The sequence below is a fragment of the Hippopotamus amphibius genome, chromosome 2, assembly GCF_030028045.1.
Source record: "Hippopotamus amphibius kiboko isolate mHipAmp2 chromosome 2, mHipAmp2.hap2, whole genome shotgun sequence".
Classification (NCBI taxonomy): Eukaryota; Metazoa; Chordata; class Mammalia; order Artiodactyla; family Hippopotamidae; genus Hippopotamus; species Hippopotamus amphibius.
Genome location: NC_080187.1, coordinates 3,005,732 through 3,032,158, shown reverse-complemented (window position 1 = coordinate 3,032,158; position 26,427 = coordinate 3,005,732). Strand labels below are relative to the sequence as shown.

At 69.1% G+C, this 26,427-nt stretch overlaps 1 protein-coding gene across 2 annotated transcripts in view; it reads right to left on the bottom strand.

Annotated features, from left to right (window-relative positions):
* The window catches only part of RXRA (retinoid X receptor alpha), a 95,029-nt gene that overhangs the window by 39,176 nt on the left and 29,426 nt on the right, over positions 1–26,427 (bottom strand). The window contains exon 1 of one of the 2 annotated variants that reach the window (XM_057720446.1): positions 23,724–23,831. The exons of the other annotated variant lie outside the window; for it this stretch is intronic. The gene's annotated coding sequence lies outside the window, so the exon portion shown is untranslated. Of the gene's footprint in view, positions 1–23,723; positions 23,832–26,427 lie in introns of those variants that run through there. 2 annotated transcript variants of the gene reach the window in all.

Here is a 26,427-nt window from a genome sequence, read left to right as displayed (position 1 = left end):
CCCTCCACTGCCGCCGGCGCCTGCTGTGGGCAAGTCACGCGACCTGGCCGGGCCGCATCCCCAGCTGCGGACCAGCACGAAGATGCAGGGATAGGGTGCGATGGCCCCCGACGCCGCGCCAGCCGGCACACCCGGGGACCCTCCATCACCCAGGTGCACGTGCCTCGGGGGCGGGGGCTGCAGGGAGCCGGGGCAGACGCGTGGGGCCACGACCCCACCCACCCTCGGGTCCCCACCACACCCTCCCCCCGGGCTCCCGGCAAGAGGCATCCTGTGCCCCGAGAGGACAGCAGCGAGCAAGGGTCCTGCGGGAGGAGGGGCGGAGCAGGGGAGAGCTGGGAGCTGGGGGTGGGGCCCCAGGGGCCCACCAGCCAGGGAAGCAGGGCCTGGGCAGGGCTGGATGGGCTCCGGGTGGGGGGTCTGGCTCGGAAGGGGGTGCGCAGGGAGGGAGGAAGGAAAGGGGGCTGCGTGGCTCCCGGCCGTCCTCCAGCCACACAACGGGGTCCTTCTTCCAGGGCACAGAATGCCCTTTTGTAGCCCATCGGCCAGCAGCCCATCCCAGGGCCGGCAGTGAGAGCGGGGGTGCGGGGGCTACATCACACGGCCCTCAGCCCTACTGGTTCCTGGCAGGCACGTGGGGGGGTCCTCAGTCCCTGCCCCCTGGAGGCCCGGGGTCCAACTAACCCTGTCTGTGTCGGGCTGCGGGGGCCGAGGCTGCCGGAAGGCTCTGAGCAGCACAGGCTGCCCGCACACGGCCTGCTCCGTGGCAGCTGGCAGTCACGCTGGCGGCCAGACCAGCCCTGGACGGAAGGCAGGCACTGCCCTCGCTTGAGCACGTGGAAACCCTGCAGCCCGCTCCGGCCCCGGCACTGGCCGTGGGGCAGTGTCGGGGCCCAGGAGGCCTCGCTCCTCCCGCAGGACTCCTACAGAAGAGCCAGGGACCTCCGGCCCAGCAGCAGCCCCCCCGCCCCGCCCACCATGTCTCCAGCACACCGCACCCTCACACACCCAACGGCTCGCGCTGCACTCTCCACCTGAGACCGGACGTGCTATGGGACCCGGGCAGGTCCCCTCCCTCCGAGGGGCCGCCGTCCCGCCCCTCCCGTAAAGGTCCACATTTGCCAGAACTCCCTGAAGTTTGGAGTTCAAGGATGAAGAGGGAAATCCCCAGGCGTTACGGTGCAGAGTGGCGGGTCCAGGACTCCCAGCTCCAGGGCGGGAGATGGGACGTCATTTCCCACGTGACTTGGCTCAGGTTTCTGCCGTGTGCAAGTGTGGTTTTCACGATAAGGACACAGCCCCTGCGGAGGCCTGATTTTAGCGAGGCCCTGGCCAGACAGTCCCAAGGCTGCTGCCGCCCTCCTCCGCGTGGGCTGGGGATCCCTCATTCACTCCCCCTCACGGCTCCCGGCTCCCTGCTTGTCTGGTTCAGGGCCCGGGACCACACCTGGCTAAGCTCACCCGATAGATGGGGCGTGGTGAGGGCCTGCCTGCAGCGAGGATCACAGCCCAGCCCCAGTCAAAGAGGCCAAGCACGCCAACGCAGCTGTGGCTGGTGGTCAACTGTGACCCCCAGCTCCTCCTCAGCCGCCTGAGGGCCTGGCCAGGCAGTCGAGGGCCTGTGCTCCCAGGTGTGAGGTCCTCTGGGCCCTCACCCCGCTGACTCAGTTCATGTGCACCCAACAAGCCTCACCACTTGAAAGCTACTTCTTGCCACCCCTAGCCACCAGGCGGGAAAGGTGCTCAGCCCCGCCCGCTGGCCCTCAGCCCCACAGGTGGCAGGCAGGGCCCAGGACTGCAGGGCCACCTCTCAGAGTCAACACAGACTTACCCTCCCGCCTCAGCAGCGCCAGTGCTTGGCCAGGGCACATCCTGGCCGGCCGCTGGCTTCCAGCCCACCGCACCCCCTCGGCCTCAGGCCCCCAATACCACCCCGCGCCCGGACGGTCCCACCTCTCCCTGTCCTGCCCTGACGTGGCTCAGCGATGACGGGAAGACCCACCCTCTGCACCCTCAGGGCGAGTCCAGCTGACCAGGTGCTGGGCCTGCCCCACCGGCTGGGTGGCCTCGGGGGTGACGCAGCCTAGGCACACGTGACCCATCCGTGTGGTGACGACGTGGGGGCCTCTCGCAGGAGCGGGTGTTCCGATGCCCCAACCCCCGCCACCCACGCCTCCACGTGCGTACACGAGCCACATCCGTGTGGGTCCCAAGGCCCGCACGTCCGAGCTGGGCACTGCCAGGTGCCTCCTGCCCCCGGGGGTCTCACAGCCAGGCCCTGCCCAGGCACAGGCCCAGCCAGAGGCACTCAGAGACGGAGCACCCGGAAGGTGCCGGGCGCTGAGCAGAACCCCCACAGCGGCACCTGCTGCCCCGGGTGGGCAAGAAAGGGGGGCCCGGGGGCTGACCCCCAGGGGCTGAACCAGTTCGGACCAGCTCGTGCACACGGCTCTTCCCAGCCAGTGTTCAGCGACGTCACACCCGTAGCTTGAGGCCGGCCACGGCGGGAGTGCCTACCGCCGAGAAAGTAGAGGAAACCACAGATCACGGCCCCTGCCCCCAGGCTACAGGACTGCCCCCTCCCAGGCCCAGCGTCCCCCCAGGTGTAACAAGGGGGGTGGCACGTGGCCTGAAAGGCCCCTCGCCTCGCCCCCAGCACCGCTGCATCGCGGAGACCTACTGTTCCCTCCAAGCACAGGCGCCCTGGTCCAGACCCTGCCTCTGGGCTGCCTGGCCAGTCCCGCCACACCCAAGATGCTGGCCCAGGGGTCGTCCCTGGTCCCGCCAGCTGTCCTAGACCTGCCTCAGTGCGTACCTCCCGGCCCCCAGGACACCCCCGCCCCGCCCACCCCACTGCAGCCCCCCCGCCTTCCCAGGCCTCACCCTCACAGTCAAGGCGCTGGAGGCCGGAGGTTGGGCCCCGGCCAGCGCACCCGGAGCCCAGGCGAAAACAAACACACACACACACAGACACACAGGCACACACCACCCAACCCTCAGCTTCCTTCCTCCCCACACAGCCAGCAGCGAGAGGACAGCAGGCAGGGCCGGGGCGGGTGGAGGCGCCGGCCCCCTGCGGCTACGTGCAGCCCCCCGGCGCTGCCCCCCGGCCCAGCCAGCGGCCCCCTCCCTCTCACTCACATCCTGGTGGGGGTGGGTGGAGGGTGCTGGGGGGGGGGGGGGCGAAGGGCACAGAGACCCAGGGCCACCCCTGAGGCCGGCTGGGCCTGGAGGCAGGGGCGAGGAGGACCCCTTGGCAGCCACACGTGACGGGCGCGCCAGGGCTGCCTTGGGGTCCACCTGCAGCACCCCCACATCAGGAGCCTAGATTCTTCCTGTCTCTCTATACCCAGGAGGCAGCCGCAGGGATGCCCAGGAGATCAAGGGCTAGGCGGCCACAGTGAGGCCACCCCCAAAGCCCTGACCAGGGCCCCCAGCCCCGCTGCTGCCCGTTATCTTGGAAAAACCCTGAATTCCCCCCGAGGGTCTCTATCAGTCACTCCCACCAAGGCCAGCCCCATCTCCCTCTCTCAGAGGGGTCCTGGGGCCACCACGGCCGATCTGCCCCACACGGGCGTCAGCGCCCAGCCAGCCCAGCCCAGCCCCTACGCTCCGGGCCCCCTCCAGCTGTGGGCCATCAGCCCCTCTCAGGCCCAGCCCTGGCCCTCAAAGCAGGCACAGTCATTCCCTCTGGGTCTTCCTGTCAGGGACACCTCCTCCAGGAAGCCCTCCTCACACTTGCTAGACAGAGTAGAGAGGTCCAGTCAGGACCCCAGCCTGTAGATGCTAGCTCAGGTCTCAGCCCACCGCCCCAGGCGGCCGGCTCTGCAGGCAGGCGGGGTCATCCCTGGACACCAGCCCCCAGCCCGGGCTGGTCACCGCCCCAGGCACGCTGCCTCTTCACAGCCTCTGCACCTCTGTCCTGCTCCAGCTGCCCCCGCCCCCCCCCCCGCCCCCCAGGACTTCGGAGCCCAGCCCAGCCTGCACGCCGCTCCTTACCCGTGGCAGTGCCCACACTGGCCCTCGAGGGCAGGAGCACTCCCACTTTGCAGAAGCAGGCACGGAGGCTCGGAGGGCTCATGGTGCCGGGTCACAGATCAGCCAAGAGGCTCCGCCAGGTTCAGACCCAGCTGCGTCTGACCGCGCTGCACGGTCGGCGCCACGCCCCACAGCAGGGCCCCCCACGCACTCCCACCCCTCCTGGGCTCCACTGTCTCTGCCACAGAGTGGGTGAGTAGAGGGCGGGGCTGCTGTCTACCCTGGAACCCCTGCAGCTCTAAGCCCCCCGACCCCAGGACGGGTGGCCCTGAAGCACCACGGAAGCCCTTCCTCTGGCCTCTGACCCCCAAGACCCAGGTGCCAGGGTCTGCACGTGTTCCGTGGGCCTCGGCGGCCGGACCTGTTCCCAGCTGGAGAGCAGGGGGGCAGCCCGGGCACAGGAGGGCTGGGGCTGGCCTGGAGGTGCCCTGGGACAGTGGCAGCTGCCCCTTCACACTCACCCCAGCGCCACGCTTGCTCCCAGGACCTCCAGGGACATCGACCCACCCGGCCCAGGGGCCTGGATTCCGTGTCCATCTACCTCCCCACCGTCCCCTCCCCGCCCCCAGCAGGTTCTCTGCCCACCGGGAAGGCAGGCAGCGGGGCAGCATTGGCTCCTTGTGGGGCCCTGACCTGGGCCGCAGGCGGGAGGGCCCTGCCCCCCGCAGCACAGCCTGGCGGGAGGCTGGATCTCAGAGACCCCAACCCCCGACCTGGGCCCCGCCCAGCCCCCACTCCCCGGGGCCGCGGCCGGTTCCCAGGCCAGGCCGGCAGCATGCCCCGTCACGTCCGCCCACAGCCGGGCCCCTGCCGCCCCCGCTCCCGGGCTCCGGGTGACTCACGGGGCCGGCACGCCGCCTCCGGCCCCTCCACCGGCGGCCGCCCTGAACACACACACCTGTCCAGACATGATGCCGGCGGCCGGCAGGATGGGCCTGGGACCCGGGGGTGGGGCTGGCCGGGTGCTGGGCCGCGAAGGGGCCCCCAAGAGGGGCCCAGGGAGGTCACAGCCAGGCCCAAAGACCCCACGGGCCTGGGCCAGCGGGGCGGGTAAGCGGCCCCGGGGAGCAGGGCCCCCACCCTCCTCGAGTCACCAGCCCAGAGGCCAGCAAGCCGACCAGGGAGGGCGCTGAGCCCTCCAAATCCAGGCCCAGACCGCTGCCCTCCCCCCACGGGGCCGAGCTTCACCCTGAGGGCCGGGCAGGCCAACGGGCTCCGGCGCACTACAGGCCACGGGCCTCTGGGTCTCAGGCTCTGGCCGGGGCCACGCAGGGAAGCCCACCCCAAGGAAGGGCTCGGCCAGAGCCCTGCTTCTGCTCAGGCCAGGCCCGAGGCCTCAGACGTCAGTCGGGGTGTCGTGTCACCTCCCGGGAACCAGGGGGGCCGAGAAGGGGTGACAGCCAGGAGGCCAAGGCCCTGCCCGCCATCAGGGGAGCGTGGCCGACGCCCCTACTGGGGCGGCAGCTCCACGGGCCAGAGCCAGCCTCTGACACAGAAGGGCCACCGTCCACCTACCACCCGGGGAGGGGCCCTCCTCAGACTCCCCACTGCACCCCCATGGCCAGAGAGCAAAGGCGCCTCCAGGAGCCCGCCGTGCCCGGCGCCCACCTCGAGGCGGCGTGTGCCCCCTTCAGCCCCCAGGCACAGGCATCGGTCCCTCGGCAGCAGGAGGCAGGAAGCCCGCAGGAAGCGGGGAGAGACCCCGGGCGGAGGGGCCCCTGCAGTGCAGGTGAGTGCGGGAGGGGTGTGAAGGGGAAACAAAGGCAAAGGAACAAGGAAAAGCACCGCAGGGACAAGCAGGCAGGACAGGGAACAGCAAGGAGTGCAGTCCTGCGGGGCCGGGAGCGGGCGTGAGGGCCGACGAGGCAGAGGGGCCGGAATCTGGCCCCAGGGCGGTGTCGGGGGACAGTGGCCGGCAGTGGCTGCGTCTGCTGGCCGGCAGTGGCTGCGTCTGCTGACCGACTGCTGGATGGATGTCAGCACGGGCCCCACCCCCACCGGAGGGACGGCAAGGGGCCAGGGGCCCCACCGAGGCAGAAGCAGGCCTCTCTTCCGGGCACAGGATGGAGCAGGACAATTTGACTGGAGGAAACAAAACAAAATCACAGCCAAGGATGGTCTGGCTCTCGCCCTGCACTCAGCTCAAGGGGGCTCACGAGGCAGGGTGGCCAGGGCCAGGAGGGCCAGCTGCAGGCAGACGGACACACGGTCAAGCTATGGCACCTCTGGGACCCGGAGCCCTCAGCGTGCGGGGAAGCACCCTCCCTCTGCAAACCCAGCTCCAGGCTGCCCGCCGGAGCGGAGCACGTGGGGTCCCCCACCTCTGGCTGCAACCGAGCTCTCCACCGACGCTGGTGCACGTCTGAGCCAGCTGGGAAGACATGGAGAGCTACACCTCACACCTGCCCCCGGGCACTGCCACGGCCTGCGTGGGATCCACAGCACCCACCCCCGCCCCAGGACAGCTCCACAGGGACAGGGACCAGGGAAGCATCCTCGTTTCCCTCCAGGCCAAGGAACAGGCCAGCTCTTCTCCCTTCACCCCCTTCCGGAGACAAGAGTGTGCAGCCCCCTTGGGAGGCAGGAGTGAACGTGCCCGGGGGCCAGGACCCCCCACCCAGGGTCCCGCACAACCACCACACGGTGACGCCCTGGGCGGCCTGGCTCCCCCGCGTGGCCCCAGCCGATGGAGAGCAGGCCTCTCTCCCCATGACGACGGCGCCCGTCCCAGAATGCACCCCTGCAGCAGCCCGGGGTGGCCTGGCACCCACAGTCCCCCCAGCCCACACCCTCGGCCCCTCCCTGCCTCGCCCAGAAGGCGTGGTGCTGCCGGCTTCCTGCTGCGCGCTCCTAATCCCCAGACGCAGTCAGCGTACCACCCCCGGCACCCACGGCGCCCGCCCGCGCCCTCCCCCGAGCAGCCCCCATCGGGGAGGACCGCGGGCTTTGGCCCCCAGCCAGCCCTGCCACACCGGCACCTTCTCAGCACCTGTCACCTCCCCAACACCCGCGTCCCCACCTGAGGGGGCGGGACAGGCTCCCGGGACATGGGCTGGTCTGGGCAGCAGGGGTCTGTGACCCACGAACCCCCACAGAGGATTAGAACGAGGGGGAGCCCAGACTCCGGGGTGACCACTGCAGACCTCGGGAGGACAGGGTGCCCCTCACCCCCCCAAATGCAGCGCAGGGTGGCGACGGCGCGGGGACAGGGCCGAGACCCCGCCTCCCCCAGGCACGGAACCCCAGGGCCTTCGGCCACTGGACGCGGGGTCCGGGTGGGGCTCCGCGTGGTTCAACAAGAGGATGCAGAGCGCTCAGCTGCAGGGGACTAACCGGGACCCCCGCCCAGGAATACCACTGCCTCTGAACACGCCCCCCGGCCGCGTGAGAGCAGCCGCGGGGGCCAGGGACACACCAGGACCGGTTCACTGGCCACACGCGCGGTGAACCTCACGAAGGCAGAGACCCGCCTCCTGGGATGAAACGAATGGACGCGCCTGGCGGGCCAGGGCTGCAGCAGAGCAGGTCCCGAAGGCCGTGCCGGGGAGGTGTGAGAAGAACAAAGGGACAGCGGTGACCCGGGGCTGACGGGGACCGTGGGCACCCCTGAACACGGGCGACGCTAGCACTCCGCACCCCAGAGCTCAGAACGGGGTAGGCCCCACGGGGGAAGCTCGAAGTGGGGACCCCGCACCATTCTGGGTCTCAACCCGACAGCCCTGGAGAGGGGGGCGGGGCTAACCCATTCTCACCTGCTCAGCGGTCAGGGGGTCTCCCGGCCAGACCATGACCCTTGCAGTGGGGAACAGCCCAGGGTGACAGGAGGGTAGCCAGCTAGCCTACCAGTGAGCCATGGATGACCACCAGTGCCAGTAGAGAACGGCCCAGGGTGATAGGAGGGTAGCCAGCTAGCCTACCAGTGAGCAATGGATGACCACCAGTGCCAGTGGAGAACGGCCCAGGGTGATAGGAGGGTAGCCAGCTAGCCTACCAGTGAGCCATGGATGACCACCAGTGCCACTGGAGAACGGCCCAGGGTGATAGGAGGGTAGCCAGCTAGCCTACCAGTGAGCCATGGATGACCACCAGTGCCAGTGGAGAGCTGTGGGTGCCAACACTGCCTGGGGGCCCCCGGGAACAGGGCAGGGCTCCCCGACCCCACAGCTCAGGAGCAGCAGGCCTGGGGCTCTGTCCCCGACCAGGTCCCAGAGGTTATGCAAGACTGGCCGGGTCCCGGCCCCCCACTAGGCTCACCAGGGTCACAGGGCCTCCACAAGGACCCCAAGTTTCAGGTCAGGACGTTCCTGGGATGGACAGAGGGCATGAGGCCAGGACACACAGACCAGCCTCAGCTCAGAGATCAGCCCAGCCTGCCCACCCAGCCGGCCAGCCTCGAGGAGCTGCATGTGTCCTGCGCCCTCCAGCCCTCCACAGGCCCAGACACTCCAGTGCCCTGTGCCCCCTGGAACCCCGCAGCCCACCAGGGCCCCGCTGGGTCCTCAGTGCCCAGACCTCTGGGATTTCCCCAGTGGTCCAGTGGTTAAGACTCCATGTTTCCACTGTAGGGGGACACGGGTTCGATCCCTGGTCAGGGAACCAAGATCCCACATGCTGTGTGGTGTGGGCCAAAAAAAAGAGAGAGAGAGATAACCATCAGTGTCCAGACCCTTAACTGGTCTCAGGTACAGGGAGCCCGGTAGGTCCCTCCCTCAAGCTGTCTGGCGCCCCATGGTCCATCTGTAAACGGCGTCGTTTCCTGAAAGCCCCATGCCCGGGAGCCCGCACTGAGCACTCTGGAACGTGCAGCTCATCCAGCTCCTTCGGAAACTCTACAGGCATCGCTGTCGTTTCACATAAGGCTAAGTGAGGCTCGGAGACTCAAAGTTCAACCCGCCCAAGGCCACCCAGCTGGTCAGCGCAGGGGAGACGGGGGCCCGAGGCTGCCCGGGCACAAGGCGCAGGGCTGAGGGAGGTGAGCCGAGCGGGGCAGCAGGGGGACGGGCAGGGGGACGGGCAGCAGGCGACGGCGGGATCCGCCGCCCCACGGGTGATGGAGACACGGAGATGGGGAGCACGGACGGGCGTCGGCACACAGGCAGGTCAAGGGGTGTGCACACCTGCCCCACAAGCCCCTAAACCCCCCACCCAGCGATGCCCTCAGGGGAGTCGTCACTGCTCCGGGATGGGGGCTGCGGCTGGCGCCGGACCCCTGGCTCCAGGTACAGAGTCTCCAAGAACCCAGTCTCTCCTCCATCTGCCATGGGAGGGCCTGGCCCCCCACCCAAGGCCTCCTTTTCCTCCACCTAAAGAAAGGGGGGGGTCTCCCCTTGAAACGGGAAATCTTAACGTTACAGACACTGAAAATCTGCATTCCATTTTTATTTAAAAAATAATAAACACCAGGATAGGCGGTTATCTGTCTACTCGCGGAGGGAAAAGGCGTCCAGTGCGCTAACCTTGGGTGGGTGGGACTCAACGGGCTGGTTTTGACTTTGCTTTTGGTAACAGAGTTGCAGCGTGGTTGGGTTTTGTTTTCTCTTTTTTGGGGGGTGGGGGGGTTGCTTTACGGAATCTCAGCATTTCCCACATCAGCCAAACTCTCCCACCAAAAGCGCTCTCCAAGCCGAACACAGATATGATTTTCTCCCGAGCCCTTCAAAGGCTCCCCCAGTGTGGGCTGGAAGACGCGCCCCTGCCCAGCCCCGCACCCACTCGTCGCCCCGCCTACGGCCCCGCCTGTGTCCTCGGCTGTAAGATGAGACAGCTGACCAGCTTCCCTCGGGCCTGGGCTCTAACGCCAGCCCATCCAAGTGGTCCCCGGGCTGACCCCGAGGTGCACCGGGGTTGACTCCGGCCCGGCGCCTGCCTGAAGCTTCCGCCAGCTGCCTGGGACCAGCCTGCCTCAGCAACCCAACTCCAGAGCTCCAGAAAGGGCCGGGGCCCACCAGGGGACCCCGCAGCCTCCCTCCAAGAGGCTCGTCCACCCCCCAGACCAGGCCTGGGCCAGCCGCGCACCCAGGTGCCGCTGTGATTCCGGAGGCAGGAAGGTCTCCTGGGTACCCAGGCTGACAATGGCCACCACAGCCACTCGCACCCTCCTCCTGGCCAGCTCTCAGGGACCCTGGCCCTCCCTGATCTGGGCCTGTCCACTCGCCACCCCAGGCTTGGGAACTGAGTCATCTCCAGGAATGCGCCAGCTCTCTGGGCTCTAGGCTTGGACACGCTGTTCCCTGGGCCTGAAACTCCCTCTACACCTCTCCTGGCTCGTTCCAACCCAGTTTAAACAACACCTCCTCCAGGAAACCCTCTTGATTCTCCCAGCCAGGGTAGGAGTATCTTCTACTAACACCCTCAACAGGGCACTCACCACGCCACAGGGTGCCCCCAGCCCACTTGCCCGAGGCTGCCCAGGTCTGGGGGCTCTGAGGGTGGGAGCCGTAACTTCCTCACCAGGCATCCCTGGGGCCTGGCCTGTGGAGCGGGGGTGAGAGAGCTCGGGATGGGCCAACACAGGCTGCAGGACTCACCGCGGTCCTTCAGAACCAGCTGGGCAAGCACCGAGTCCCAAAGGCACCCACAGGTGCGGACGAGCTGTGCAGCCCCAAGCAGGCCGAACGACCCCGAGCCTTCACCTGTCTCCTCTTCCGCAAAGAGACGCATGAGAAGAAAGCGGCTAGGAGGCAGTGGACGCGGACCAGTGACCACGGGCCGGCCTGTCCTCGTCCATCCCCACAGGTGGTGAACACAGGCGTCCCGCAGCCTGCAGAGCTGGGTTTGAGTCCCAGCTGCGCACTTCACGGCTGGGCGGAGCTGCGGGCCTCGGACCCTAGACCTGCTGGGTTGTCCTCAGAAAGGGGACAGTGCCCTCGGCTTCAGCCCCCCCCCCCGCCCCGCGTGCCACGGAGCACTCCCCAGGAGGACGCCTACTCCCCCGCGGCCCCCCACTGTGCTGGGACCAGGCAGATCATGAAGCCAGGCCCTGCCAGGGTCACCCAATCCAGAGTCAGGGGCCTTTTCCAGGAGCCCAAAGGGCCCAGTCGGTCAGTGATGCAGCAGGAGGACGGGCACTCTGACCGGGTGCAGACATCAAGGAGGGCTTCCTGCAGGAGGCACCACTTCCTGTCACATACAGTGGACTCCTACAGCCCCCAAACCAAGCCCTGGGCTCTCTGCATGCATGCCCACCATGCGGCCACCCTGCCAGAGCCCCAGGGAGGGCAGCAGACCCCGGCACAAGGAGGCATTGAGACCAAGGGCCAAGTTCAGTCCCGCCCCCTCCTGACGGAGGACAACAGTGAAACAACGTCGCCTCTCTCAGCTCTAACATCCTCATCTGGAAAATGGGCTAATAAAGCCTCCGGACACGGCTGTCTCAGGATATCAGTGCTGTCAGCTGAGCACAGAGCCTGGTGCACAGCAGCCAGGCGTCCACCCCCAGTTCCTGGGACACAGCAGGACTCAGTCACCAAGGGCCACCCCAAGGGTCACGGCTCTTCCCAGCCCCAGTGAAGGTGCTAAGTGCCACAGGCTGGAACCCTCGTGGTCCTCCCCACCCAACCACTGAACCTGCCACCTTACCAGACCACGGGTCTCCCGATGCTCCCTCTATCCACAGGCCCCTGGCTCAGCGGCTGCCTTGCTGTGTGGCTCAAGCCCAGCCCCTCACCCTCTCTGAGCATCCACTTCCTCATCCATAAGAGGCCAGTCTCCAGGGCCCCTCCCCTGCTGATGGGCGACAGGCAGACGCCACGGTCGGGGCGAGGCCTGACCACAGGTTCCCAGAACCCCAGGTCCCACCCCACAGGGGACCAGGCTGGGGTCTGCAACAGCGCCTCCCTGGGAAGGCGGTCCTGAGCCCCTCTCCTCCTCCTCTTCACCCAGAGAGCCAGATCCCAACCCTCAATCAGCTCCACACTCAAGCCAGCAGAGTCCCCTCAGGGATCAGAGAGCCTGAGCTACCTGCCTGAGGTCACACCGTTCAGAAAGGCAGAGCTGGGACTTCCCACCGGGGGTGGACTTTTCCACTCTACCACCTCCTCCCAATCGGACCCAGCAGAATCCTAGAGAATGCGGTGTTCACCGGCCGGCAGGCGGGACACCGGTTCCCTGCCCACTGCTGTGTGCCCCCAGCACGTCACTTGGCCTGAGCCCCGGTTTCCTCCTCTAAGCACTGAGCATACGAAGGCCCACCCCGGGAGGTTACAGGCAGGGCTCCACGAGCCCCGGAGGTGGAGGGCCCGGAGCACAGTGGCTGAGCAGGGATCTGCAGCCACCACGGTCCCCGGCGGCCCACACGCAGGGCAGCCCCAGACCCACTTCCCGCCATCTCCTCGAGGTGGGCAGCTCAGTAAAGGGCCCACATCCCCAGGCCACGGCTGCCCTCTGCCCCCAGACTGATGCGTGTCCCCCGGGGCGGCGGGATGCCTGGCCTGCCTGCTCCTCTCTCCGCCCCTCCCCTCCCTCCCGCCCAGAGGGCAGCGTCGGCACAGACTCCGAGGCCTGGGTTCGAATCCTGCCCTGCACGCCAAAGCCACCTGACTTCCGTAAAACGGGCAGGTCACGAGGATTACGTGGGTCAGGGTAATGTCACCCTGCCCCGATGTCACGACCTCTGCCCCACCCCAGAGCGGCGCAGGAGGGGAGGGGCGGTCTCTCCTTGTCTCCCCGGGGAGAAAACGGGGAACTGGGCACCCCAAGACGGAGGCCCCGGCCGGGCCTGGCACCCAGGCTCCTGACGCGAGGTCCTGTGATGGGCTGGCAGGATGTTGGGAAACCCACGGGCACGTATTTCAACACCGCGGCCGCGTCAGCGACCCGTTTCGACACGCAGAGGCGCCCAGGGAGGGCCGCGGCCTTCCCGTCCGCCTGCCTGGCCCCACCCGGACGCGGCCCTCTTCCTCAACGGTGCGCAGACGGGCTGGGTCATTCTGAAGGTGCAGAGGCCACCCCCGCGGCCCCAGGCCACCACTGGCCACCGCAGGCCTAATCTGCCCTGAGCCTCCCGCGGCCCTCAGTCGGCCCAGTGCTCAGCAGACCCGCCAGGGGCCGAGCTCGCGGAAACCACGTTCCAGAAAGAGAAAGCACCCCAGGGCGAGGACTCCTCACCAGCCCTGGGAGGCACAGCCGAGTCAGCGAAGGTTCAGCCCAGGCCACCCAGGCCTTGAGGTCAGCACACGGGTCCAGCCGAGCCCGGGGCCTGCGTGCGGCCTACGTCCCTTGGCTGAATTTTAAGCAAAAACAAGAGGGGCCCAGGACAGTAGCTGCCACTCAAGGGCACCCCTGCTCCCAAAAACGGTCCCACTAAGCCTCAGCCAGGGAAAGAAAGCGAGGCCCAGAGCGGGCGAGGGACCCACCCAAGGCCTCCCCTAGAGGAGCAGGGCAGCGGGACCCCAACGCTGGCCCCACAGCAGGCTGTTCCCACTGGGCCAGCCAGAGGGGAGGGCTTTAGTCGGGGTGGGGGTCTGAGTTTTAGTTGGGGTGGGGTCAACCTTGGAGGGAAATCCCTCTCCGCGCGTCCTCTGCGTGCGTCCCTGGGAGGGCGTGGCCGGCCTGCCGACGTGCCCAGGGTCCCGCCACCCGCGGACCCCCGGAGCCCGCCCGGGGGCCCCAGCGCCAGCCACCCTCCCCCACACTACCTGCAGCTCCGGGGCACAGCGCCCTGCCGTTCAGGCCTGACACGGCCAGGCCCCCGGCCCGCAGGAGACACCCAGGACCGGTTAGCGGAGGGGACGCGGCCGTGGCCGCCGCCCCCCACCGCGACTGCACCCCTCACCCGCCGCCCAGCCTGGCAGCACCCCCCCTCGGCAGCACCCGCTCTTAGAACACGGGGCCCTGCAGGGGCCACGCTCCCGCAACGCCCCCCCTCCCCGGGGTCAAAGCTCCACGGAGCACAAGGCCCACCAGGTCCTGCCACACCCGGGCCGGCACGCGGCCCACGCGTCTGCCCGACGCCCCCCGCCAGCGGCCAGCAGGATCCCAGCTGGCTCTCAGGACCGCGCGGGGCTCCCGGCGGGATGACGGGGCCGCCACACGGCAGGCTCTCTGGAACCCCGAAAGGCGTGACGTGGCCGGCAGCCCCCACAGAGACGCGGAATTGCAAGCGACGGGGCGCCCCTCGTCCGGGGCTGGGGGGGACCGGGTGCCTTCTGCACCCCAGGTGCTGTCCTAGGTCTGCGGACACAGCAGAGAGCCCCCGGGGGGGAGGGCGCGAGAACCAGCACGGAAATAAGAAAGGTAATTAGGGGCCGCTGGGCGGGCTGCCCCGGTCTGGACACGGGGGCTGGGCGAGGCCGGGAGGAGCAGGCCGCGGCGCGGGGGGCCCGGGGCTCCGAGCAGCAGGGACCGCCAGCCAGAGGCGTCTCCGGCCGGGGAGAGGGCGGTCTGCCAGGGTTCAAACTCAGGCCCCAGGTCACCAAAACTCAGGCTCCCCCAGGGCCCGCTGTGCATGGACGTCACCCCGCACGCCCTCTGAAGCCCCCGGAGACACCCCCGATGGAGACACACAGGTGGCTGCCCCCCCCGTCCCCACGAGAAGACCGGGGCCACGCCTGGCTGTACCCCAGGAGGTCGGGCAACAGGATCCCCTGCGCAGGTGCCCAGGGGCCCCACCCCCGCACCCCACCAGGTCTTCAGACCCAGCAGGATCCAGAGGCCCGAGAGGGGAGAGGAGTGTGTTACCCTTGGCGGGACGCGGCACCTCCAACACTGCACTCGCCGCCTGCGGAAACACGTGTCTGTGCGCACGTGTACATGCGTGACGGCGCGTCAACGACAGGCGTAAGGTCTCAGGTTGAATGGGCCTGTGCTGGGAGGAGGGGGCCTCGCCCCCCGCCCACGCCTCCCTTTCCACCTCTGAACCGCAAGGCTGCGAGACGGCGGGCCAGCTGTGTGACGGTGCCCGCCTGGCCCGAGGGGGATGGGGCTTCCCGAGGTCACTCGGCCGAGGGGGACCCAGCTGCCCCAGGCTGGACCTCAGAGCCAGGCCCGTGACTCCCAAACCCAGGCAGCACCCGAGGGGCAAGGAGGCCCTGGGCTGGGCTGGGGGCGTGGGGACCTCACAGGGACAGGGCGATGGGGCCCCAGAGGCCCTCGTCTCTCACACCCCACACACGTGTGTGCACCCCTCACGAAACGGAGCCCGGTAAGACAGCCCGCGCGCTGACCCGTCTGCTGCCTGGCCCCTCACCCTGCAGGGGGCACGTCTACCGCATCCAGGTGCGGGCAGGTCCGAGAGGCAGGGGCGGTCCGGCCCCAGGAGGGAAGCCCCAGGCCCTCGGGGGCGAGCTCACCAGGGCCATGGGACGGCCGGAGCGGGGGGTGCTCCCATCGGCCCCGCAAGGGGCTCACCTCCTCCTGGGAGCCCGGTCACGCCTCTGTCCAGCCCCGACCGACCGTCTGCCGAGCCGGGGGGGGGGGGGCACTGGGAGCCTGGAGGAGACAGGGCCACGTACCGGCGTGTCCTCCTTCACCGAGAGGTGGCCTCTGCGGGGACAGGGGCTCCTGGAGGCAGGGCCCGGGGAGAGGTCTCAATGGAAGGCCTCTCCTCCACCCCCACCCCCAAAGCTCACGCCGGTCACGAGGGGCAGCAGCCTCCATAAGCGAAGGAGGCTGAACCGGGTGAGAAAGGGCTGGTGCGCCACAGGCGGAGGGCCCGGGCCTCCTCCAACCCCGCGCCCGGGGCCCACGCCGAGCAAGCTCCCGCCATCGCCCCTCAGACGGCGGCAAGCGTCCCAGGGGGCGGAGGAGACCCAGGCCCACGGCCGCTGCAGCCGAGCGCGGGCAGCCCGGGCCCGCAGCCCAGCGCGCAGACTGGCACCTCCGCAGGGCGAACGCGCAGGTTGTTTAATAACAAGTGACGGGGAGCAGGCAGGGAGCGTCTCACCGGCAAGGGTCTCCAGCGGGCCCGCCCGTGCGCCGACGTCAGGGAGCCCCGGGGGCCGTCAGCCTCACCGGCACGTCCTGCACCGTCAGCAGAAAGGGCTGGCCGGGCCGGGGCCCAGGGACCGGCGCCGCTGCCAGAGCGGGGTCCCCGGGTGACGCCTGGCGACGGAGGGGAGCCCGGAGGCGCAAACGGGGTGCCGGGGGGCAGCACGGGGACGGCGGGCACGAGGGCCGTCTCTGCCCCTCAGCGGGCCCACGGGCTCCCACGGGCCCACGGCGCAGCGGGACAAGTCGAGGCCTGGGAGACGACACTCCGGGCAAGCTCAAAGTCCAGGGCACACCTCAAAGGCCCGCCGAGGGACGCCCGCACACCCGCCCTGGCGGCCCGACAGCTCCTTGACTGCTCTGTGCCACGGAGGCCCAAGACCACCACCCGCTGGCCCCTCCAAGGGCGCGGAGGCAGGGGGCAGTCCTCGGTCCCAGGGCGCTACATGGCCTCGGGCGAGGCATCCTCCACTCCGGACCCTAACCCTAACCCACGCGCCCATGGATGGCGCCTCCCGGCCCTTCAGACCCCAACACTGTATCTCCAGATGCAGCTTCTGGACGCAGGAGGACCAGGCCAGCCCTGCCCGGCTCAGGAGGGGGCCCGAGCCTGCCGGTGGGGAACGCTTGTCCCCACCCCCCGAACGCCGGGCCCTGTGCGCCGGCCCCAGGCCGGCCTCCTGCTGCCCTAGGGAGCTCAGGGCCGGGCCGTGGCGGCTGGTGCCGGGGAGGGGGCCGCTCTCTTGGCCCCGGGAGCCCGCCGCGGCCGGGCGCTCTGTCACTGACACCCGCGGTAACGAGTCCCAGATGGGCCGGGGGAGCACGGGGGCAGCCCTGCACCCTGCTGAGGAAGCTGAGCCGGCCTGAGACGACGTGGATTCCTGAGCCTGGGCCAAGGCCACGGACCCGAAGCGGGCAGCGAGCCGTGCAGAGGAGAGGAAGGCCCTCGCCCCCTCCCCGAGCGTGCGGGCGCGCGCCAGGGACCACCCAGGCAGTGCCAATGCCAGAGACCGCCCCCCAGGACCGCAGCCCCTCCCTGAGCACCTCCCCACCGGGGCCTGGCGCCTCCCAGCCTCAGTCTCCCTGTGCGACCGGGCGCAGCACGACCCCCAAGGCCCGGCCTGAGAGATGCTGACCAAGGGTCCACCCCACCCCCTAGAAAGCCAGGGGTGCGAGAAGCAGCGCCAGATGAAACCCCACCGTCTTAAGGCTCAGGCCAAGACAGGACCCCGCTCCCACGGTCACCCCCCTGAGCCCTGAGCCCTGAACCTGACCCACTGCCTCTGGGCTGCGCACAGGCTCACACGGAGAGCCCAGCCTCCCCCACCGGCCAAGCCCCCCGGCGTGGGCCCCGTGCCCCAGGTTGGGCCCGACTCGGGCAAGATAAACGCATGGCGGGGGGGGGGGTGGGGGCCTGTGGACGGAGAGGTGAGCTCTGGCCGAAGCACCGTCCCTTCTCTCCACGGAGGACACCAACTGCCCCTCCCAAGTCCACCCAGCCCTCGCAGCCACCCCACCGGGGCAGCGACGGAGGGCAGGCGTAACATTGGTCCATCCCAGGCCCACTGAGGGACAGCAAGGCGCCAGTCCCCACACAGCACAAGCCACTGGGCCCCTGGCACCCCCGGCAAGAAGAGCTGGGGGCTGGCCACCCACAGCCCCAGGGCCTGCCGTCGGCACCAAGGCTCGTGCGAGACCCTCAGAGAGGCCCCAGACGCCCAGTCTCACCCTGGAACCCGTGCAGCGGCATTTCTCAGGGGCAGACACACCTGCCGACCCCACCCGCAGAGGCAGGGCCCCCACTCCCAGCGCACCAGGGCCGGGACCCCAACGCCTCCTTGGTAACCCTCCAGGCACCACTGCCCCCCAGGGAAACAGCTGGCAGGGCAAAGGGGTTCCGGCCAGGCGCCAGCAGGCCACGGGGTGTGACCGAGTCTCCATCTCCGTCTTTAGCGGGGGTCCCTGACGGGACCCTGAGAGATGGTACACAGGGTGGGGGGCTTTCCAAATCCTCAGCTGCCCTGGCCACGCCCCTGGAGGGTGTGTCCCCGCAACCACGCCCAGAGCGCAAACTGCCATCTTTCTGGGAACCTGCCGTTCTTTTTTCTGGCTGTGAAGCTCTTAGCAAAGGCGTTCCCCCCGACTGCTGAGCAAGTGGAAGTGACAAAGGGTTGCCGCCTAAGGTTTCCGCACAGGGCGGCATGACTGTGTTTACCCCAAACTCTCGCCCCCTGCGTCTGCCCCAAAGCCCAGGCCCTGCCCCTCCCACGCATCTGCTGGAAGGTGGGCACTTCCCCCGAGGCGAGGAGGCCCAGGGCCCCCCAGGACCCGGCGCTTTCACCGTCAGGAAGGGGCAGCGTGCAGCCGTCCTCCGAGGGCTGTGCTCAGGCGGACAGCGGCCGCCACCGTGTTGGCCGAGCGGGACCGTGCACTCAGCACCTGACGCGGCCCAGGACACGGGCTCCTGGAGGTGTGCTCACCACGGCCACTACACAACCCTCTGCCCACGTGCGCCATCAGCGCCTTCCCAGAAACGGTGCCAGCAAGTCTCGGAAACCGGAGGGCGGAGACAGGTGCCCCTGCAGGGTGGGGGGCGAGGAGCAGGCCAAGAGGCTCCCAGCAGGGCAGCCACGGGGCCACCCCAGGCCCACTCGGGCTGGGTGCTTAGACAGGAAACCAGCGAGCTGTGAAATTAGCTAATCCTCTAAATGGACACCTTCCGCCTCTCCCCTCTGGCAGGGAAGGGGTCAGGCAGACAAGGCCGGCGTCTCCTGGGCCCACTGCTTGCCTCCGCGGGGGGACGGGAATGCCTCTGAGGCCGCCCTGCTGCCACCAGGCTCTGCAGGGACAGGGAGCAGCGCGGTCCTGTTGCCCACTCGCCCACGGCCATCACTCAGTACATCCTTCGCCAGCCATGAGGACTCCCAGAAGGCGCCCCAGCCGCAGACAGAGCCCTGCAGGGAACGAGCGTGACCTTGCCATCCCGGACCTGGCAGGGACAAGGGACGGGAGGAAGGGTGCCCGCTCCGTGGCCGTCCCCGTCCTCCCTGACCAAGGGCAGTGAGGACTCGCCCGGACCGGGCCTGGGGGCTGGGAGGGGTGGGACAGCGGGCCCGAGGAACACGGTGGGGGAGCCAGGCCGCGTGCAGGCTCAGGCAGGGGTGGGGGCGGCGAGGCGGGGCTTCTGGCAGAGAAGACCCCTCCCCACCTCCCGCTTGGAGCCCTGCCAGCCTGGCTTGGCCCCCATCACGGGCGCCCACCCCAGCCAGGGCCACAGCCACAGGAGAGACAAGAGGCTCAACACAGACCCCCCGGGGCTCACCCCTGGGGGCCTCCCGTCTCTCCTGCTCGGGAAACAACTCACGTGGCCCCAAGCCCCGGGTCGGCACAGGGAGAGAAGGCGGCCCAGATCCAGGAGGCGGCTCTGCTACCTCGAATACCATAGCTTATTCACTCTGTGCACCCACGGTGGCAAACGCTATGCCAGGTGCTGGGTGCACAGGGGTGCCGGGTGCTGGGTGCACAGTGGGGACACGGCCAGCTCCACTCCCGCCCTGCAGAAGCTCAACTGGACAGGGCCGGGGAAGACCCTGTACCAGCCACCAAGACACGATGCCTGCGGCAGGAGGGAGAGATGCGGGGCTGCGGGAGCGTCCACAGGGACCCCAGCTGGGGCAAGACGAGCGAAGGCCGTGGGGGGCGGGTCGGGCAGGGGATACACGAGGCTGGGATGTGGGCGCGAGGGGCAGGCGACAGCCCGGGGGCGACGGGGATGCCACAGCACGCGTGGGGGCTGCCACGCGCAGCAAGGACACGCGCGGCTCACCTCCCGGAGCCACGTCCCTCCTGAGCCCCCACGGGTGGTGGGATGATGGCCAGGAAAGGAGGCGCCGGCCGGGGAGCGCCCAGGGCGGGGCGGGGCCAGAGCTGGGGGACATCCCCCCGGGGGCCACAAGGCTGTGGGAACGCCTGGCTCCCTGGGGCCCTCGTCGCAGGGGACGGGGGGCTGCTGTCCCCGTCTACAGACCCGCAGGGACGTCCCGCCCGGCTCAGAGCGGGAGGAAGCCCGCCACACTCAAGCTCAGAGCTCCTGTTCCAGAACTCTCTGCCTCTGCCTGGTCACCTGGACAGGCGGCTGGGCGACCCTGAGAGCCACGGGGCTGCTCCCAAACCAGGAACCTCTGGAGTCCCCCAGAGCTTAACGGGGTCCATTAAGCACTCGCTCGGCAGTTAGCAGGCACAATTACAGTACGGAGAGCGCGTTACCCACAGAGGACGCCACGGCCACGGCGGACGCCTGACGCATCGCCTCTGTTAGCGGCACCTCAACACCTGTGGCCTCTGTCACCTGCACCTCCGGCCACAGCTGTCCCAGCCCCGCCCAAATGGGCGGGGGCTGGAGAGAGTGGGGTGCAGCCGGGGAGGACGTGGGGAGGGACGACGGGGCGGGACGCGCCGTGACGGCTGGGCGGGACCTGCAACAGGCCGCTGCACACAGTGGGCCTTCAGCCCACGCGGGGTCACGGGCCCAGGAGGCATCGGGGCAGCCGCCCAGCTGCGAGGGCAGCCTCGGTTTCCCCACCTGTGACATGAGCTCTGAGACCAGGTGCCGGTCCCAGAGAAGGCTCCGGGATAATTAGCTGATGAGAGCTTTAGCGAAACGGTCCCTGAGCTGGCTCTGGTGAGTCAGACGGCAGGGCGTGTGGGAACATCACGCCTGACACCGAAAGGCCGCTTGCTCCCATCAGATAAAACCCGAGAGGAGCCCGGAGAGGAGGTGCTCGCCACATCGGCGCACAGGGAGCCCAGGCACCGCGGGCGCTGCCCGGGCGGGGGGCACCTCACAAACCCTGCCAGGCCTCCCGGGTTCCCAGGCTGCCCCAAGGGGCTCCCGGATGCCAGACCCGGGCACAGATGGGACTCACCTGGGGCTCTGACAGCCCCTGCGGGCGGGCCCTGGTCCCAGCCTGGGACCCCTTCCCACAGCCTCCCCCACAGCTCCACTCGGCGCCCCCGGCCGGCCCCTGCCTCAGCCCCACGTGCCAACCGTCCCCCAGGTGAGGCCCTGGCCAGGTCTCAGCCCCACCTGCGGGCAGCCCCCACTCCCAGGGACCCCAGGCCTCGGGTGGGGCCACTGGCCAGAACTCCTCCCTGGGTGCTCCTGGACCCCCGGTTGCCCCCAGAAAAGGCAAGCCCTGTGGCTGAAGCACTTGCTGCTCCAGGGCTGCGAGGGCCCCTCTGGTGCTGAAGACCTTCCAACAGACTTGAAAGGTGTTTGGATGAGGGGTGCTGGGCAGGCCGCGGCACCCACGCCGTCCCCACCGCCTGTCCTCCGGAGAAGGAAGCAGGCTCAGGGATGTGACCTTGAACCTGGGACTTCTGCAAGGCCACAGAGCAAACCGGGCCTCACTGTCACAGCGCGATCCCATGACCAGCAGGGGTGGGAGCGGGGAAGAACAGCTGTTTCCTGCCAGCTCTGCCCCGGACCCCGTCGACACGGGAATATGCAGCCTGTCACCGGCTCCGGCGGCGGCCGGACACCCACCCCACACCCCGCCGCCTGAGCAAGGCCACCAAGGGCGGCACGTGGCTCCCAGCCCGGCCTGGGGACCCTGGACCACCCCCGGGCAGGACAGTGAAAGCAGGGGCTCCGGGTAAGAGCCTGCGGGCTCCTGCCACCTCTGCCTCCTGGGGGTAAAGCGGCTGCGACAAAGCCAGCCCTGATCAGGGGCTGCAGGACCGGCACCGCCAGTCCCGCCCCAGCTCCACCGCCTGGCCTGGCCCCTCACCCCTCTCCAGCGGGACCCCGCGGGGGCCCAGAACCTTCTGCCTGCCCTTGGTGGGGCGACAAGCAGTGTCCGTGCGTGAGCCTCCTCCCTTTGCTGGGCAGGCCCCCAAGAGCCCCACCGGCTGCGCTGCCCAGCTAGAGAGACCGCCTGAGGGCAGCCCCCGAAGGAAGCAGACAGAAGGTGGGCTGGGACACCAAGGGCTGCCGCCGGGACCTCCCAAACCCTGGCTGTGCATTTGGCGGGGGGACACACGGGAGGGGCCGCCTGCCTCCCGCCCCACCAGGGCTCCACCACGGCTGGTTCCAGCCCCGGAGCCACACGTACCTGCCCTCTCCTGGGATTCAGGCCACAAACGATTACTGGGTGTTTTTTTTTTTTATTTATTCAGCACAGTGAGTGACGGGTCCTTCTTAACCGCTCTTCAGGAAAAATCAGGCCCCAGCCCACGGACGGGGGAAGAGGGTCAGCTTCCTCCCCTGGGGTACCCGCTCCCCGGCCGGCACCCTCCAGACAAAGCCACACTCAGCGTCCCCTGAGACGGCGCAGAGCCCCGAGGAGAATGAGGAGGAAGATTTATGGAATTCATTTTCCACGGGGCTGGGGGGTTGGGGGGCTGGGAGCGGGGAGGCCGGGCCAGGTGGGGGTGGCTGGGCAGGAGCTCCAGAGGCAAGAGGGATGAGGAGGAAGGGGAGCGGAGCAGGAGGAGAAAGCGCCCGGGGAGGGGGGCGGCGAGTCAGCTGGGTACTGGCGACTCATGACCAAGAGGTGCCCTCCACACACCGGCGGCCACGGGCAGCCCCGACAAGGCAGCCCCCCAACAGCCGCCCACCCAGGGCCCGCAGCCCTCCCAGGCTCTGCGCGGCCTCAGGCACCCACCGCTGGGCCTCGGTTTCCCCAGGTGCACGGTGAGACGGGTGGCTTTCCAATCCGGTGCTAAGGCACCCTCATTCAGGGGCGGGGGACCCCCACCCCTGGCCCAGAGGGAACGCCTCGCCCTGCTCGCCTGCCCATAAGGATGGCCTGCGAGAGCCCCCCAGCCACTCACTGTCTGCGGCAGACCCCGTTTCCTCCCCGGCCTGACCCCAAACTCCTCCTGTATCAGGAGGGGTTCAGGTGCTCCCTGAACTGAACGGGCCGCTCTGCCGTGGGAATGGGGAGGTGACACAAGGCTTAATAAAAATCCCCCCCACGTGGCGTGTGAGCCCCTTGGAGACTCCGGCTTGGCCCACGAGGGCTGCACCTGCACCTCTCCTCTCCTTGCACTTCACTAAGCTCTAGGGGAGGCTGGGACGCCCCTCCCCTGCGCCCACAGCAGTGAGTGTCAGGTCGGGGGGCTCCCGTCCCTCTGCCCACGTGCGCGGCACGCTTCCACACACAGGCCAGCCTCAGACCTGCCGACATCCCCAAGGCCGCCACCGCCGCCGCACGGAGACCCCAGCCCCGGCCCAGGCCTGGCCCGGGACGGCCAGGCCCCATCCTGCTGACAAGGACAGGGAGATGAGGGGGAGGGAGAGCCTGCGGGCAGCGCTGCTCTTTAGAAACAACACCCAACAGGAGCCTGGAAACGCAGATTCCTGGAGAACTCTCTGGAACTGGACCTTGCTGGCTCCTGCATGCAACACGCCCAGGGCTCCCACAGGGTCACGTCTAGACCCGGCACAGACCCTCCGGGACCAGCCCAGCCTCAGGCCTTGACCTCCCCAGCATGACCCAGAACGCTGCTCTCACCTCGGGGCCTTTGCACATGCTGTTCCTCCATCCATTTCCTTACCTAGACCTGCACATTGTTGCCTCTTCCGGGAAGCCTTCCCCCACGCTCCACCCCAGCCCAGGTTGATGGAGGCCCTTTCGCCCTGGACGGCAGCCGCCCACGTCCTGCCCGTCGCGGCAACTAGACCCTGAGCCCTCGCCTACTCCCGCCTGGAAGGGGCCTCCTGCCCAGCTCACGGCTCGCCCGGCCAGGACACTCACCAGGCGCGGACACCCAGGCTGGGGCCGGGCAGAACTTGGCGGTTTGGGCACTGCTGACCTGGGAAAGGAGTGACACTCGGCTCCTTCCTCAGCCGGGGGTGTGCGCAGCGGCGGCCGTCTCACAAGCGGCACACGGCCTCCCGGGGGACCCCTGTGAAGAACACAGCCCTCGGGTGGGCAGGCGTCTGTCCATAAAGACACACGTGAGGGTCGCACCTCACCCCTGCCACGCGCGGCAGGATCCCCAGGCCACCCACGACCCGTCCTCTGCCCGCCCGCCTCCGTGTTCCCGGGGCACCCTGGACAACGTGGCCGCCCCCAGTCGCCACCGCCTCGGCCGCCACGTCCCCCTGCTGCCCGCGGGCCTGCCACAAGCTGCCCCCGCGGTCTCACCCTCCGATAAGACGGCAGGGTTGCCAGGGCAAAACTGATCAACTTACAGAGAAACCGCGATTCACACCCCCTTCTAGGAACGTGAGCTCCGCCCTAAGGGCGGCCCCACTGATTTCTGGCTCGGGTCTGTGTTCTGGAAGGTTCCGGCTCACAGAACCCGCCTCCTGCTCGGGCAGGGCATCCCCTCCCTGGACTCTGCCCAGGACCGTGTCCACACAGCCTAGCGGGCCGGCCGGTGTGGGGTCGCCGGGGCCGCCGCGGCCCCCGCCCCCCGTGCCTGGCACGGCCCCTGCAGACAGACCCCCTCGTCCAGCCCCTCCCCGGGGCCCAGGGGGAAACAGAGGCCGGGGGTGGTGCCTGATGCCACAGGACTGCAGGGCCGCGGCCGGGGCGAGACCCAGCCCCGTGCGGGCCCCCGCCGGCCCCGAGGAGCCCCCTTTCCCCAGAACGGGGCCCGGGGGGCGGGAGCAGGCGCCCCCGCCGCGGCCGCCCCTAGCCGGTTTCTCCCGCGGGGCAGGACCCAAACCCGCCGGACGGCCTCGGCCGCAGCGCCCGGCCACTATCTGCACCATCGCATTTCCCAACCCGCCCCGAGCGAGCCTGCGATTGCCACAGGCCGCGGGCCGCAGATGAGCGGGGGTGCTGGCCGGGGGCGGGGCGCGGAGTCCTGCGTTGCTTTGTCCGGTTTCTGCTCCCCAGCCCGGCTCGGGCCCTGAGGTCTGGGGCTGCCGGCAGGGCTGCTGGGTGCGGAGAGAGGCAGGGGGCTGAGCAGCCCCGGGGGGAGGGGAGGCCTTCCCAGGCTGCGTGGGCACGCGGGCCGCGGCCGAGCTGTGACCGTCCCCTCAGCAGGACCCCGATGAGAACGTCAACCCTCCCCGCCTGAAGCCCGGCGTGTCTGGCCCGAGAGCCACAGGACAGGATCACCCCCGTGTGCCCAGCACGCAGGGGAGCTCCCCCACCCAGCCTCCTCTGTGCACAGGGCTGCCTTTGTCGCCAGGGCTGTGTGGTGGGTACGCAGGAGGAGCCCGTGGCGGGGCTCGCGTCCCCTGGCCCGACCCCCCGGCCCAGGGTCCCCTCCCACACCCAGCACAGTGAGCCCAGCCCAAGGCCAGGCCCAGGGACGGCAGACCCCTTGGCCACGCATGGCAGGTTTTCCTGGTGTGAGTCAGACCGTTCCCTCTCACCTTACCGAGACCCAGCAAGGCAGCACTGTATTCTTCCCATTTCAGTGGTGAGGAAACTGAGGCCGGAGTGGTTAAGTAACTCACTCACGGCCCCCCCGCTCCCCGGGGGGGGGGTGACTCACAAAAGCCTGCCGCTGCCCCCCTCCAACTTGAGACCAGCCTACCCACCCCCAGGGTTGGGGGCGGGGAAGTCGGGTGAAAGTGGGACGGCCTCCTGAGAAGGCCCCCAGCCCGCCCCAGTCCCGAGGTGGGGCAAGGAAGGAGCGAAGGCCGGCAGGGTTCGCGCTTCCCCGGACCCCGGGAAAAAGACCGGCCTGGGACAGCCTGAGCCGGGCTCCCACGCGAGAGCTCCGGTGGGCCTCGCTCTGGCTCCCCGACGGGGCACAGCCCTGCCTCTCTTCAGCAGCGCCCAGAACCAGCAGCCGTCCCGGCCCTCACCCCCCAAACCTGGCTGTGATCGACTCTCCCACGGGTTTATCTGACACGCGGGAGCAGCCCAGCCACCTCACAGCCTCTGCTCCCCTGGGACCTGGGAGCGACAAAGCTTTCCAAAGAATGCAGACTCCGGGGCAGGGCAGAGCCAGGGCCCTGGGAGGAATTCCCCTCACAGCTGCCGGTTGCACAACGGGCCAGGTCCCTACCTGCCTCCGCGGTGTTGCAAGGACCCGCCACCCTTCAGGCTGGAGAGCAGTGGGAGGGCGGAGGCTGGTACTTCCCCCACCCTCGGCGGGGACAGGGTCCAAGCCTCCCCAACCTCGGGGGCACGCGGCCTGCCCTGGCCACAGAAGACGCTTCACAAACCTCTCTGCAGGGAGCCGGCAGCCCATCCCTCCTCTCGGGCTCCGCGGCCCCGCGCTCTGGGCCTGTGCCTCCCCCTCCCCTCCCCACCCCACCCCAGAGCCGAAGCCCAAACAAGAGAAGATTAACTGAGCGTGATGAGCAGTGGCGCCCGGGGCTGGATGAGCCGTGAGCACCGGTCGCCTTCCCAGCCTCCAAGGGCAGATCGGGAAACTGAGACTAGCCTGCGGGTGCCCGACGTCTCCCTGACCCCCAGTGAGGGTCCAGCTGGTCTTCACCGTCTGCCATTCAGTTAACAGGGCTCCCTGCCCCCTACAGGTCAGACTGGC